Here is a 15,069-nt window from a genome sequence, read left to right on the forward strand (position 1 = left end):
GTTATTCTTGGGCGGTCAGAATCAAGAATCCGGGAACGTAGCTAGTAACGCTGAACAAGAAATTTATAGCTGGAACAGTTATAGGTATGAGCTTTAGAGTCTTTAGCACCTACTTATGATTGCGCAAGCGGCTTGCTATATGCACTAGCGGCAAAGCTTCTGGATTTAATGCAATCGAATTTAATTTAATAGGGAGGTGTAAAGAATATTTAAAGGATTTGTGCACTCGCTCCATATTACTTCCCCAGAATACACTAGAGGATTTAACCGGTTTAATTACACAGCAATTTACGGGGCAACGTATAGTAACGTGTAATTAAAAGAGTGGATACGTAGAAGAGCGAAAAAACGGCGGCACCGTGTATGGCCTCCTTTATAGGCACCAGCTGGCGACCTGTCAAGCCGTTAGATTAGGGTCAAAGCAGATAAGGACGAGGGGGCCCGGGGGGGCAAAAACGGGCCCATATGCTGTCACTCGCAGACAACATGGAATTTAGGCACGGATCACATTTGGTTCGGCCTTATTCATTATGGCTGCTTGTAAAAGGGGGAGGGGAGGAACGATGATGGTTGTTTTCCATTTTTTTTCATCACTTCTATCTTTTATAGTAACGTGTTTATGGCGTGCGTAGCCTTTGTTCACTTCAGGACAAAAGTTACAACATAAATTGTTACACAAATGGAATTTTGTCATATATGGCAGACATGCAGCGTTAGAATGTAAACCCAATTAATAGAGTTACAGCAAAAACAAGAATGTGATGAAGTAATGTAATTTTTCCAATTTAATTCTAGGTATACGTTTGTTTTTCTCTTGCAGCTTCTTTACACAGAATATTCAAATAACTTACATAATTATACTCTAAACAAGATTTTAGGAACTTACTTACTAAACTATTAGGTATTTATCTAAAAGAAAAATTAACATAATTTTTTGTCTTCTAATTTACCTGAAATGTTATCAAACAAAACTAAGTGCTTTTCGTATGTTAACAAGGACATTTTTGTACTGTTGTTAACGTTTTGACGTGTGATATTGTTAGAGAGAGATTTTCTAATTTAAAAAGTCTTAAAAAATGCATTTTTGGGTTAGGATATATGAGCAATAATTCTCAACCAACATTTTTCTGTTCGGTCTTTTGAAAAATCCTAATTTTTCTTGGATACACACAACGTATTATTACTGAAGAGTCTTAGTTTCGGCATTTTTTCACCACATCACAGTGAAGCAAATCATGGATAGTCCCAAGTCACTGGATTTTAGCCATTTAAACCTTTATTTTAATGCACAGCGTTAAAGCAGAAAATCCAGTTTCTTATAGCAAATTTAAAATCTGTAAAATCTCAATTTGTGACTCTCCCAGTGGCTTATCGTTTTTAGGCTAGAAAACTTAAACATAAATTAAAATTAAAATTGTATTACCGGAAATCCGAAAAGAAAAGTTAAATATTATTATCTTTTTGAAAAACTAAAAGGCACTTTCTACACCCTCTTTTTGTAAACACTTTTCTACGTTATTCAAGAAAATAATTTTGTTTTTTTTTTTTATTTTAATTTTAGTTTTCAGTTCTGACGTTTTGTTTTTAGATCAGCTTATTTTTTCCAAGTCGGACCTGAATTTATTCTTTTTTAAATTTTTAGTTGCTACAGAACTTCCAAAACTAATTATGTACCATGGTTGTCAATTTGTCAAGAAATTATTTATTTTTGTTATATTTTTAATGACGAATGTTGACACTAACAAAATATAAAAAGAGTCCCAGAAATTGATCTTATGGTTCACATCCCTTCCTTGAAACAAATCAGATTAATTACGAGGAGTAAATAATTTTTTCTACGACCCATTAGACATTAAAATTTTCCTCCCTGATTCTTGAAAGCAGGGAACGAAAATCTCGGGAGAAGTATTGATAGAATGTGACAGAAGAAGCTGACAATGGCGGGTTCCTGTCACATTCTACAGGTTTCTCTTGATAATCCCTTCCCTCGTTTCAAGAATACACACCCAGAGAGACTGAAAGTATTTTACCCCCATGGGAGGAAAAGTGCCACCAGTAAAACTCACACTTTCTAACGACAGTTTGTCACTTTCTTGACAAATTGACAAACATTTTTAGTAACAACACCTTCGTTTTCAGCCAGGTATTAATGTTGTATGCTGCTTTTTTTCATAAAACATAACATTGGTCGTAGAAAAAATTAGATGCGTATCTCTGGAGTAAATTGCTTTTTGTCTGTCTCAAATTGTTCGCGGGAGCAAAAGTTACACTTTCCTCCCTAGTTGCGCAAATAACTATTATTATATGTAAGGATGGAATAATTTTAATGTCACTGGTGTAGGTTTCTCAGTATCAATATTGATTTATACATATTCAGAAAAATCTGTTATTATTATGCCTCAAAACATTTAAAGATGAATTATTAATAGTACTTTTACAATTCAAAAACTAAACTTCATAAGTTGCGAATTTCATTAAGTTGAGGGGCCAAACGTTATTTTATTTAGAATTAACTTTAGTTTTTATTTATCTTGGTTTAATATTTAATGTTGCAGTAACAAATTAATTGTTTGTATTAGTTGTACAGTAATATCTTTCAAACCATTTTGTGCATTGTATAGCAGAAGGTTTGTTTTATTGTGTGTAGCTATATCGCTTTTAATAACTTTAATAAGTTCTCGACTTACATTACCTTATCTTAATTTATACCAAAATTAGTTACGTTTTTCAATTATTTTCCAGTTGAGATACTGCAGAGTAAATGATGATTTACAACCCGCCACTGGTTCACTGTATACACATAGATGATTATCAAGAAATGCCCTATATCTACATACGTATAAATGAACGTACCCACCTGCTTGAAAACTGTGCATCACCGAGTTGCACGTGCACAGAAACGTAAAGTTATTCATTGTATTTAAAAACCTTGTGCATATTTTTCTTTCTTCCTGTCGTCTGCCTGGGAAATGTTTTCGTTTCGCCGTTTCTTGCAAATCGAAAAAAACGCACATCGACCTTCCGAAAATAACTGTATCTGAACTATTTGGTTAATAGGTGACAATTTATAGCCCAACAAAAGCTATCCTGTTTTATGGCGTCGTAAATTTCCTAAAGCCTAAGTCCCTTTAAAAGATAGGCTTTTTTTACTGAAAAAACCTCAAAGAACCCAAACTTGCTTTATGGTTTTATTGGGTCGACTCTTTTTGTTTCAGTAGTCCCGGTAGCAACTACCGTTTTTTTGCACCAGATTTTGTTCTGTTTGTAATTTTGGAAACAGTTAACCAAATTAGTCATGGCCAAAACCGCAAATAGCACGGACAGACCAACACGTGGACGGAATGTCTATGATCTTTCTGGTTCCAGATGCTTGTCGTGCTTTATATCCGGAGGGAGTCAGCTCAGCTACAAATTGAAAGGATTTAAACAGCCATAATTTTCCATGTGTCGTACGCATCGGATACCTTTAGTTAATCGCAAAACACCCTTGGAGCGACAAATCCTCTGGACCTATATTTTACGAATGACCATCCATTATCCCGCAATTAAACCTGGGGACAAACTGGCCACGGTATCGGCCGATTTCGTACTACGCCTTATACCCCTTCCCTATATTTTGACCCTTAGAACAAGATGAGAGGAGCCTTTGTTGCCAAATTCACCTTCATAAAATGTCTAACCCAATTCCTAACACATTGCATTTTCTAAAGATTGTTTTAGCATTAAACTTTCAGTTGTGACATATCAGAAAACTGTAGTTTCAGATGATAGTGGATGATTTGGTTAAGTGAAAATTGACAAAATGTGGCAACTGTGCATTGATCCATAAATTGGAGACCTTTAATTAACGGTATCTGAGGGGGAACAATTTTTATTGGAGTTTTATCAGTGGGATCCGGCCAAATGCTATTATTTACGACTGAAAAACTAATGAAGAGAAAATAAAAAATATGTACGGTTTGCAAACGGTTTTTCTTCAAGTGCATAAACCAGAAACGTATTTTTCTTCAGCAACTTCCTGGTAGTTACACAATTTAAAATGAATTATATTTAATTTGCTGGGTTTTGCATTATTTAATCACGGAATCCAACTCTTCTTGTTCTGATCGATGTAACGTGATTTTTATGTCATTCCATCAGGTACTAGACGCATATTTTACATTACACAAATCTTTTTTACTTACATTACACTACTTCCTGTCCCAGTTCAGTAAGTACCAGACTCAATGATACCTTTAATTACGCCCATAAATAAAAGGCAATTACTTTAGCCAGCACGATGTAAATTTTCCTTTTAACTCACTGTACCGAATCCATTAACCATATTTTTCTTTTACAAATTGATAATTGGCCGACTTTGTTTTAAGAGATCTCGTATCAATTGGAGACAATTTGGGAGCCCCTTGGGGTAAAAGATACGATGGTGGCGGGAATAACAAAGTTTAGATAAAAGAAGATAAACAGATTAGGATGATTTAACGACTCTCAAATATGTGACCGACTATATTAAGCAGAAAGTTTAGAAAATTTAAAACTTTTTAAAGTTTGCTAAGTTGGCGAGATCCCTTTTAAAATGGCGGAGTTATGAGGCGTGAATTACGAGCTTCAAAAGTAGTAAGTGCCTTATGATGGCATCATAATAAGAAAAATTCGTTTAGGTATGGAAGATAACGAGAGTAAATATGCATGTACAACTTGTTGGGAATTTTTTTATGAGTAGTTTGGGGATTTAGTGGCCGTTTTTACCGATTTACGACTTATGGAATTGCGAAAGCGTACGGCAACTTTAGCCGGAATTACCTTCTAAAGTTTTAAAAGTCACTGACTCTATTTTTCCAGTAACAAAATTTGGATGGTATGGTGGTTAGTTTTTTTTTTTTAAATTTCTATTGCTTGTATTTTTGATATTTTATACTTTATTTGTTTTCCCCAGTTTATTTACTCTGCTGCTAACAAGCAAGAAGTTGAAGAAATTGGTAACGACATTAAAATTTTGAATTTTGACAACTTGATAGTAGGAAAAAGGCACATACTCTCACTTTTGTTTTTTGAAACCAAAATCAGTTTAGTGAAATATTCTCTGATTGTCCTAGTAACTAAAAAAATCGAAAACCAAGTAAGTTGTTGTATAAATTTACTACAGAACATCCAGAAGATATATCTTAGTCCCAGTTTGAATAAAAAGCATTTTAAAAGTGAATTTTTGAGACCAAAAGAGGAAAGCCTGGTATTTTATGAAGCCAATAAAGTATAGATAAGTCTTGGATAATTAATATTCTAATGTGTTTGTAGGGAATTTAAGAAATCACACAGAAAGCTATTCAACATTGTTTCAAATTTTAGGCATAACTACAGGGTGTCGCAGGAAATTGTGACGTGGTAAAGTTTTTTTTTATGTTAGACATTCTGTATTTTTTTTAGTCCTATTGATTATAAGACTGCCTGAATATTTAAAACTGTCTACGGCTGTCAAACTAGTATCCAATTGAAGACAGTTTGGCAATAAATTAGTAGTAATCTACTGACCCCCGTAACTCAGTAATTTAGCAAAATTTCAAAAAAATTACAAAACCGAAAAGTTGTAGGAAATTTTATTCTTTACAAGAAAGCTAAGGAGTGGTTTTGCCTTAACTGGTCACTGAAGGAAGATATTTGCGACCAAAAACGTGAACACAAAAATGGCTACATTAGTTTTTTCTAAGCTAAAAAATTTGATGTCAAAATTTAGTGAAAAATTTTCAAAAAAATTTATCTGAAGAAAATCATAAAGGGCATTTTGATTATGAAAAATTAAGAATTAAATGTTCATCCATTTTTCTCGAAGTTTAATAATTTTGGTTTTACGAATTGTCGAACATGGAAATTTACAATTTTTGGGTTCTCAAAAAACGGTTCACGTTAGATATGTCAATCACTTAACAAATTTTTCTACCCAAACGTATAGTAATTTACATGGTGTTCCATTAAAAAATACAACTTTACTTTTCACTTTTTGCTTCACAATTTTAATGAATTTTGAATTTTAATGTGATAAATGACAAAAAAAAAAGAAAATTAGCATCGTATAGTATGAATTAGAGATTCTGGGAAGGTTAAAGAATAATTGTCTAAGAAGAACAACATTGATTTGATAATATTCTCATTGGAAGAAACTGAAAAAGTACTGGATGTTACATTAAGCTGCAGAAGTTCGGTTATTCGCAAATAATGTATATTAACTGGAATTGTTTATCGACCCTAAATAGGAGGAAATAATGTTTGACATTCGGATATACATCAAAATTCGGTTAAAGTTTTGTTCCGCATTCAACTGGACTTGAACGAACCACGGAAAGGTTAGAGGTGGTTGGTACGAGTCCAGCTGAATGAAAAACAAGATTTTTGCCTAATTTTTAAGAATCGAATACTCAAAATTACTTCTTTTTATTTAACGTAAGATAAAATTTCTGATTCTAAGATTTTTGAAAAAAGACGGAGGGAGATAAAAATTGTGAATTCAATTTTATTCACTCTAAAATTAGGAAAAACTGTTATCTAAGAATGGTATGAAGAAGGAAAAAAACAAAGTTTTTAGATGTCTTCTGTAACAGTGAAATAAAAGATGCTGAACAAGTTTTGAGTGTTATGTTATTTGTGTTGTTTTGTAGTGTAATTGGGAAATTGAATTTTGATAATATAATTTGATATGTTTCATGTTATAACTCGAATAAGACTGTTATTGCTGCATAGCTGTTCTATGACTGTTTTATAAAAAAATTTATATAAAGGTAGATCAAGTAACATTTTTACTAACGAATAGGTTTTCAAATTCTAATCATTGAATGCAAAAAGTGTGGGTGAGCGCCACTGGTGGTAATTGAGTTGGTTGACTGTGACCTGCATATTAATAAATGTTGTAGCTAGCTTAAGAATTAAGAAATCTGAGTCATAGTCATAAATTGTTAGTATGTATGTTGTTACAAAATATTTGCTTCCTGTTGCATGTCCTAGCATTAGTAAAGCTGCACCTATTAAGTGTAGTATAAAGTTAGGCTTTTAAGGTCTAAAAAAAAATGAAACCATCACAAAGAGAGGTTTAATTTGGGTAAACGTTTATCCCAAACATAAAGTAGATGATTATCTCACACAATGTAGAACCCATTTATTTTGCTCACGCCCTCTCCTCACGCAAGCACATGTGTTAATTTAAATGGGACAAAAAAGAAACCCTGAATTTGAATTTACTATTGCTAGATAGAACGTAAATGACAGAAAAACTTTAAACGATAATATTACAATTACTGATAATAAACTTACACGTGTAGGTTTATAAATACGTTACGTTGTTACCGTAACATTAATTTAGATCAAATTCACGTTCAAAATCTCAAAGGAAAAATATGAGGCGTTGGTAACGAATCATTAAGAAACGTTGGCAACGTCGCCTCCTGGTTAAAGTGCATTATATCCACTTAGACAAGCCGGCAATTTAATGGTGACATAAATGACACTATCAAATTTAATGGCATTAATAAATTGCTTCGGGATTAAACAAACCATAACCGCGTCGAAAGCGCTTTAAGTTGAGGCACTGCTCATGTTTTGTTTACGTCTGATGATGCACTATTCGCGATTTTTCCTTGAAAGTTTGCGAGACTGCCAAAAGGTCGCGGTTAATTTTAAATGTTGCGCGTTAACATGGTTTGAAAATGCCATCCCTAAGTGGAAAAAATAAACAGTTTGAGGTGGATGACGCCTGGATACCAAACGTTGCTGATATATTATGGTGGCGACAAGATAACCCCGAAGAGTGACTGTGATTTATACTATTTTTTTGTTAGCATCTATATTTAGAGAGCAGTAAACAAGACAAGCTCAAATAGACGAGATTTTTTCCGGACGCCGCTTAACCCTCCGGTTAAAATTAGCCGCGTGATTAGAGAGCATGCTTTTTTGCGCCCCAGTTTTTTTCTCATTCAGCAATTTGAGATATCAATTTCCAGCAAATGAAATTCCTCGGCTTGTTCCTGCGAAACTGGTTACGGGACGGACGAAGCCGAAGAACTGTTCCATATTCATACAGAGGCATGTTTTTCTTTTATTTTACGACAACAACCGCGGCGAATGAGTTATTACGTTGTCAGCAGAAATTAAATACAAAAAAAAATGCGCACCATATGCAAAATGCTTTAATTTCAGTTGGTTGAGTATTTACTTTGAAGTTCGAGACGGTTTTAAAGAAATTTCCAACATTAATAATATATGAACCAACGAGAAATTTAGTGTATGCTTTATAATTAATGACGATATTTTTTGAAATTCAAATACCACAGTGGAAAATGAAACCAAGTGACGTTATTTGAATACGTTTGAAAGAAAACATTGAAAATTGATACTTTGTGATTGAATATCAAACTTTAATAATAAGCAAATATTATGTATGAATTATTACTTTTGAAACTTTAGACATCAACATCTGCATGTATAATATTTAAACAAAATTTGAATTTTTGAAAAAGTTTTATGAATATGGGATGGAAGAGTTTGATTATGTTAGATAATTGATAAACACTTTTGAATAACAGTACAACTAATCACTAAGGATGAATGACTCTCAAGTAAATAAAACTTATTAGATTTAACAGTTTCATGATCAGAAAAGCAATTTGAGATGATTTGTCATAACGATGCCAAGACATGTGGTAATAATATAGCGAGTAATATAGTTAATTGGATCCTAATTCTGTTACAAAGAAAACATTTTACAAACTACAGTTAATCTGAAAATATTATGTTTAATGCCGGTTTAGTGCAGTGCACTGCAAAATTGTACTGTATAAGGTATAAACAGGTGATTCCCTCAGTTTTTCTCATTTTCATGGAGCATTTTCGTTGATAATAATCTAGATAAGCTAGCACGCATTATTATATTTAAGGTTACACAAACTGACGATCAAATTAAAGCCTGAAGATCATGAAAGGACCATTTAGATTTTTTTGGGACACTTGGATTTTATCTTGTTCCCGTTTTTGCAATTTTTGTACTGTTTTTGCTTATCCTCGACTTTATCTACTTAAATCGACATGTTGTATAAGCCTCTTATATGTCTTTCTTCTTTGGAACTAATTCATTTTTGTTTTGGTTTGCTTCATGGTAATTTAACAATACAGTATAGCCCAAAAATCAGGTGTAACAATAATACATTTTTTAGTATATCAGTATATTCTTGTTTTCTTCTAAATTCGATTTTTTTTTCTATTAATTCTGCATAGGAAATGGTAATGAATTACAAGGTGTCCAATATAACTAATTTAATATTTTGTACTGGTAGTAGTAGCGTTGAGGTTGTTCGGTTGTAGGTGTTGATGGATTTACCAGGAAAGTGGTGTTTTCATCTTTTTTACTCTTTATTTATTTTATTTTTCTGTCTTTAATCTATTTTCAACTCACAGAGAAGCGGAAATTGGGATGAAACCAGACAAATAGTGTAATAAGGCACTGAAATGTAAAATGAACCTTTTTTGTCGTCGTTTCTCCACTTTTTACTAGTTTTTCCACTTTTCTGGTCTTCTATTCTCATTTAATTCACAAAAATTTATCTATTTATTTATCTTATTTTTTCTACTTAACTACAAATCTGTAATTAGGTACGAGATCGGTTAAATTGTGTTTTCGAAAATTGAATATGTAGGTATATGCTTTAATTTTTCAGATATTTAGAAAAAAGATAATTTTTAATGTTATTTTTTTCTGAACTTCTCTAAACTAACTCTAAACTTCCTCTAAATTCTTCTGAACTAATGCTAATAACATTTGCAATTACTTTAAACAAACACACTTTTTAATTGTTTAATCTTAATATGTTTAGCGTGACTTAATTACCGTAATAAATATAATGCAATCTACACAACTAAAATACCTAGTAAATTAAAACTAAAAATTAATTCAGCAATTAATATTCTGTGGTGATAATAGTTCAATCTAGTATTATTTAAACTATTTAAGTTTTTAAATCATCATAAAACACTGTTGATTTCTTCGAAAAACATGTCTTTTCCAATGAGTTTTTTAAAACAAAAGGAGAAAAAGTTTTTAATTAGGTTGGTTGTTTGTAAATTGAGCTATTCCCAACAAAACAAATAATTTCAAAATTCAATTAAATTGTCAAAGACATTTTTTGACTTTGACTGCCTAAAAATTAGTTTTCATTACCTTTTAAAAATTTAATTTGAAATTATAAAGTTTTCAATTGCAGAACGGATATTGAAACGTCGCTGGTAAAGAATTACATTTGATATTACAGTTTGATTAGAATGGTGTCGAGGTCAATTCAATTGGCATTGTTTTAGGTACAGTATAAGTAGGTGAATATTGCAGCCGCCGGCCATAATATTAATTTAATTTCAGTCCGCCTTCTTGTCAAAAGGTCGTTTGTAAACTTTCAGTTATAAATTGTAATTTTTTTTAAAAAATCACCTGTTGATTTTGTTTCTGTAGGTGGTTTTTGTAGTTTTTTAAACATTTACAAAATCTGCAAATTACTAACATGGAAATATTTTTTTATGTGTTTTTGAAAATGTCAATTCAAGAACGAAAAACTATATTTAAAAAAAATAAACAGTAATAAAAACTATGACTAAAAGAAGTATTCAAAAATTACTTACATTCCACTTGTTTTTGCGTCGTTCCAAAAATGCATCAAACCAAACAATAATCACAAACTGAGTGAAATTAAAACCAATAAAAAAGTAATAAAAAGCACAATATAAAAAAAACACCAAAAAAACTGAAGTAATAAACCAGGTACCGTACGAACCCACTAAAAAAGCTCAAAAAATCTTCGAAAAAAAAACTCGAAAACCGGGTGCAAAAGCTTATAAAGCAATAAAGCAATAAAATGGCGTGTTTATTGTTTGTGAATCAAGCATCCACTAATTTAAATCGTTTGAGATTTTACCGCGCGCCACGATAGACACGGTATACGATGTGGTGGGGATTGCATAAGCTTCAGGGGCTTTGGCATTAGGGATAAGCATGTTAAGCACGCCGCATGGTCCAAGACATAGGCGGGGTGTTGGGGGGAGGGGTGGAAGGGGCAAAGGACGCGCGTAAATCTTAGGGGTGGGGGGCCAATGAACGGTTCCGAGCTCGTAACTCATGGGATTTTGACCGCTACGTGTTTTCGAGATACCGGGGGGTGTTACGGTTTAATTTTTTCCAAGGTTTCGATTTTTACCTGCTTCTTTGGGTTTCTGGGACGCCAATAGTGTCTGATGATGGGACGGTGAGCAAAGGTAAATTATGGGTATTGTCGCTGGTTATTATGATGGTAATTTGGGGCGGTTTGTGAAGAAGTGCTGTGGCAGGAAGTGAATAATCTGGTCTAATTTTCGGTAGTTTTATGTTACCAACTGAATAAAAATATTAATAAAACATGGTGGTATATTTATATCAAAGTGGTGTCATATTCTATTAAAAGCTTAACGTAAATAACAAGTTAGAGATGGGTACCCATCTGGAATATTAAGTAGGAGTGATCATTCGACCCAATACATGGGACGGTAATTAGCATGTGAATTATCAGTAAATTGTTTAAATTTAAGTCGTTAACAGTCAATCACGTTTAGTTTTAACCATTCAGGGATTGGGTGATTATTTATATAATATTATTACTATATGATGACAAACAATTTTTAATTTACTTTATTGCTAATTAAAGTATATAAAATGTTCCTGAAGCTACTGCAGAAACAAGCAAAGCTTAGGAAACGTTCTGAAGTGGTATATACCTGAAAAAAATCAATCTTTTACATAACTTATTACACACCATTAAGTGAAATAAACCAGAATGAACGCTTGACACGTCCTTGTATATCAAAGAAGGTCCGATTTGAAAAATTGAATTTAATGATGTTATCGATTATCATTTTCTTGAAAAGCATAAGAAAATGCCTCCAGAAGGTGCCATTGATTTTCCAAAATAATCAATAATAAAGTGGTAAAAAATAAAATAGAAATTTGACTTTATCGGTTTTTGTCGGATATCGCCGGATGTAATGAATTTTGCTTGAATTTTTTTTACTAAATTATTTAGCAATAAAACGCGCAACTTTGCCTCCCTTTAACTAAAGCTCTATCAACTATAGTTCCTGAGATAGCAATGCTAATGCATCAAATCTGTAACACCCTGTATAAACTCGAAAAAAAACTCTCTCTCTTGTAAAGTCTATTGAACATTTAATTTTAACTTTACATATTGGACGTACTTTTTTGTTTGTTTTATATAACATCCTTTAAAGAAAATTACAAAAGTAATTACAGTAAGTAATTAATAAATAAACAATAATTTTATAGAACACCAATAATAATAACAAAATTGCATTGTAGCAAAAGATACATCTGGTTAAAATTTTAAAAATTATTTAGTGCTTCTGTATGAATTTTTGCTGTTTTTGAGATATTTTACTCAAAACTCAAAGAAAGAATTAAAAAAACGTTACTAACGTACGTAACAAATGAAAAATAATATGAAGTAAGTTGCAATTTTAAACCAATTTAAAACCGTTTTTCGTTTTTTAAAAAAATGTATGGGGTACTAGATATTTAGCAAAAAACAAATTTTGTTGATCTCTTCTCTCAGTAGAAAAATTATATTCAGATAAAAGTTGTAAATATTTGTGAGCTGAACTGTTTTGTCACCTGTCATATGACATAACCTTACTGTTTTAAATGGAAATTAGAGTCGAAAGTACCTTCTAAAAAGGTCGTTTTTCAAGCTTTATGACAATACCGACAAATACATTATTACTTCTAAGAATTAATGGAATTATACTCTTTTTTCTTCTATTTTCGCATTTTTTACTATTGGAAATCTTGATTTTATGTCGTTACAAGCGCTGCGTTTACTTTTTAAGTCATTTTAAATTTCATTTAATCAGTTTTCTACTTTCAAATGCAATATTGGTCTTAATTAACACAACTATCAAATAATTAATTTAATTTTTAATGAAAAAAAAGCTTTAATAGCAAAAAGTCAAGATGGAAAAGAATACAATCGCCATCTTGGTTGACTAATTGCCTGACACTGACAGTTAACATTATTTATTTCATTGTTTTGAATCATACTTGCTATTTCAAATTTTTTAAAACCCTAAATTTGTGAATTTTGGTTTTTTGATTCTCCTAAAATAAAAAATAGTTAATTTATTAAACGTGTAAAAGTTGTTTAAAATCAATTTTTAAGGTATGAAAAAGGTGAAAAATAAAAAATAACCTAATCGAAACTTATGGGATAAAATCTCAGATAACACAAAATAGCGAGCGATGTTTTAAAACACCACCACCCTGTAGATTTATAACCCTGCGCTATATCGAATTCCTTACGAATTACTCTGTATACAGTAACGGAATTCTTATTGAATTACAAGACACAAAAATAAATAATCAGCCAATCAATAATGCTAATTGTGTTAAATAAAGTGGAGTTCACGAAATCAAAAGTTGATATTTAACGTCTATAGGAAAAACGTTACAATCGCAAAACTTCGCAATGTTGTGAGCCATTATATTGGAAATGCAAGAGGTTTCTAAACACTACGGAAAACCTTGCAAGAGTCTGGAAGAAACCCCTAAAAATTACAAACTTTTCAAGTTTAATGCTGCCAATTGCTTCTAAAATTTCAAATCCTTCGTAGTGTTTATTGAAAATTGAAAAATCCATGAGTTTTGAGTTAAATTTCCAGAGAAAACCATGATGATAGAATGTTTCCTCACCGCATTCCAGATAGACTACCTACCTACTATAAAGTATGATTTAAGAAGTCGAGTAAAAAGTATCTATTTTACTACATCAGGGTAAGATTAGGGCTATAAACTATTTAAAAGGAATTAGCTTATTATCATTATTAGAGCCCTGTAGCTGTCAAAACAATCGAGTTTAAGACACACTATTTAAGGGTACTATAAACACTTAATAGAACTGCTTAATAGCAAGTTTTAAGAATGCAAAATAAAATTGTCTGAAGCATTCTTCATATAACTTAACTTTCATAGTAACCGAGACTTTACAAAACCTTGTTGAAGACCTTGCATTTCATGAGGTAATAATTTACCAAAAATCCTAGCTATTGATTCATTTCTTTAAAAACGCACCTGCTGCTTTTTTAAAAAAAATATACAGGTACACAAAGCATATTTTGATCTTTTTTAAGCATCATTAGCAGTCTCTTTTGTAGCATCACCTTGAAAACACCTCCAGACCATTGAATTCCTTACAGGTTGTGCAATGTTGAAGGCCCTTTACCTAACAGTTCTCTAGTAACGGTATTTTATTTAAAAGGACAAACATTTCCAGTATCAAATTGGGTAGAGCCGAGTTGGTGAAAACCGATAATGGCGTTCAATAATGTCTCGGAAATTAAGACAATAGCATTTTTATCGAACGGAGGAGCGACCCCAGGCTGGCCATATTTTAAAGATTCACAAACTGGATTCCATGGGTTGGCAACCTTGAACAGCGACCGGCGCGACCAGCTGGTTGTCCTCTTATAAAAGATGGGACGCGGATATGAAAATATACGAGTCAAGGACTACCAGATTACGGCACAACCATGCTCAGATAATAAGTTTGTCGATGGCTCCAATTTGTGTTTTATTTTTGCAGTTGAATTCAAGTGAAAGAGAATTCAAGGTAGTAATAGAGAAACCAAACAAAGCGGAATGCTTCAAGTTCACATCGTGTGAACGTGGCTTAATTGGTGCCTATTTATCGACCACTTGCTTAATTAACAATACAAAACGTTTTTGAAATCCTTCCAGAAATAATTTAATGATTTATAACGGACTTTAAATTTACATGCTGTAGAGTCCGTTGGTTTTTCTAAAATGAATGTGTTTCCTGTTAAATTACCATATACGATATTCAAATTTAGAGCTCGTTATTTTACTTATTTATCTGGTTTACATAGAGCTTCTTAACATAAATCATCTTATCTACTCGGATTTTTTGGAAAAATCCCTCGATTTATGTATTCAAATCTAGTTGACTGGTTTACAAGTCGATTAATCTAATAATGACGTTTGGACCTTTT

The 15,069-nt window shown here is 32.1% G+C and overlaps 1 protein-coding gene and 1 long non-coding RNA gene across 9 annotated transcripts in view; one reads left to right on the top strand and one right to left on the bottom strand.

The window, feature by feature from the left end:
* LOC145730270 (uncharacterized) overlaps positions 1-15,069 on the top strand; it is a 243,325-nt gene that overhangs the window by 182,952 nt on the left and 45,304 nt on the right. The gene's annotated exons all lie outside the window — the stretch shown is intronic.
* Positions 1-15,069, bottom strand: part of Antp (homeotic protein antennapedia) — a 141,902-nt gene that overhangs the window by 97,311 nt on the left and 29,522 nt on the right. For 4 of the 7 annotated variants that reach the window (XM_081981385.1, XM_081981381.1, XM_081981383.1 and 1 more), the window contains exon 1: positions 10,645-10,934. The exons of the other annotated variants lie outside the window; for them this stretch is intronic. The gene's annotated coding sequence lies outside the window, so the exon portion shown is untranslated. Of the gene's footprint in view, positions 1-10,644; positions 10,935-15,069 lie in introns of those variants that run through there. 7 annotated transcript variants of the gene reach the window in all.

Source organism: Ips typographus, linkage group LG6, assembly GCF_016097725.1.
Source record: "Ips typographus isolate SLU linkage group LG6, UJ_Ityp_2.0, whole genome shotgun sequence".
In the NCBI taxonomy this organism is placed as follows: domain Eukaryota; kingdom Metazoa; phylum Arthropoda; class Insecta; order Coleoptera; family Curculionidae; genus Ips; species Ips typographus.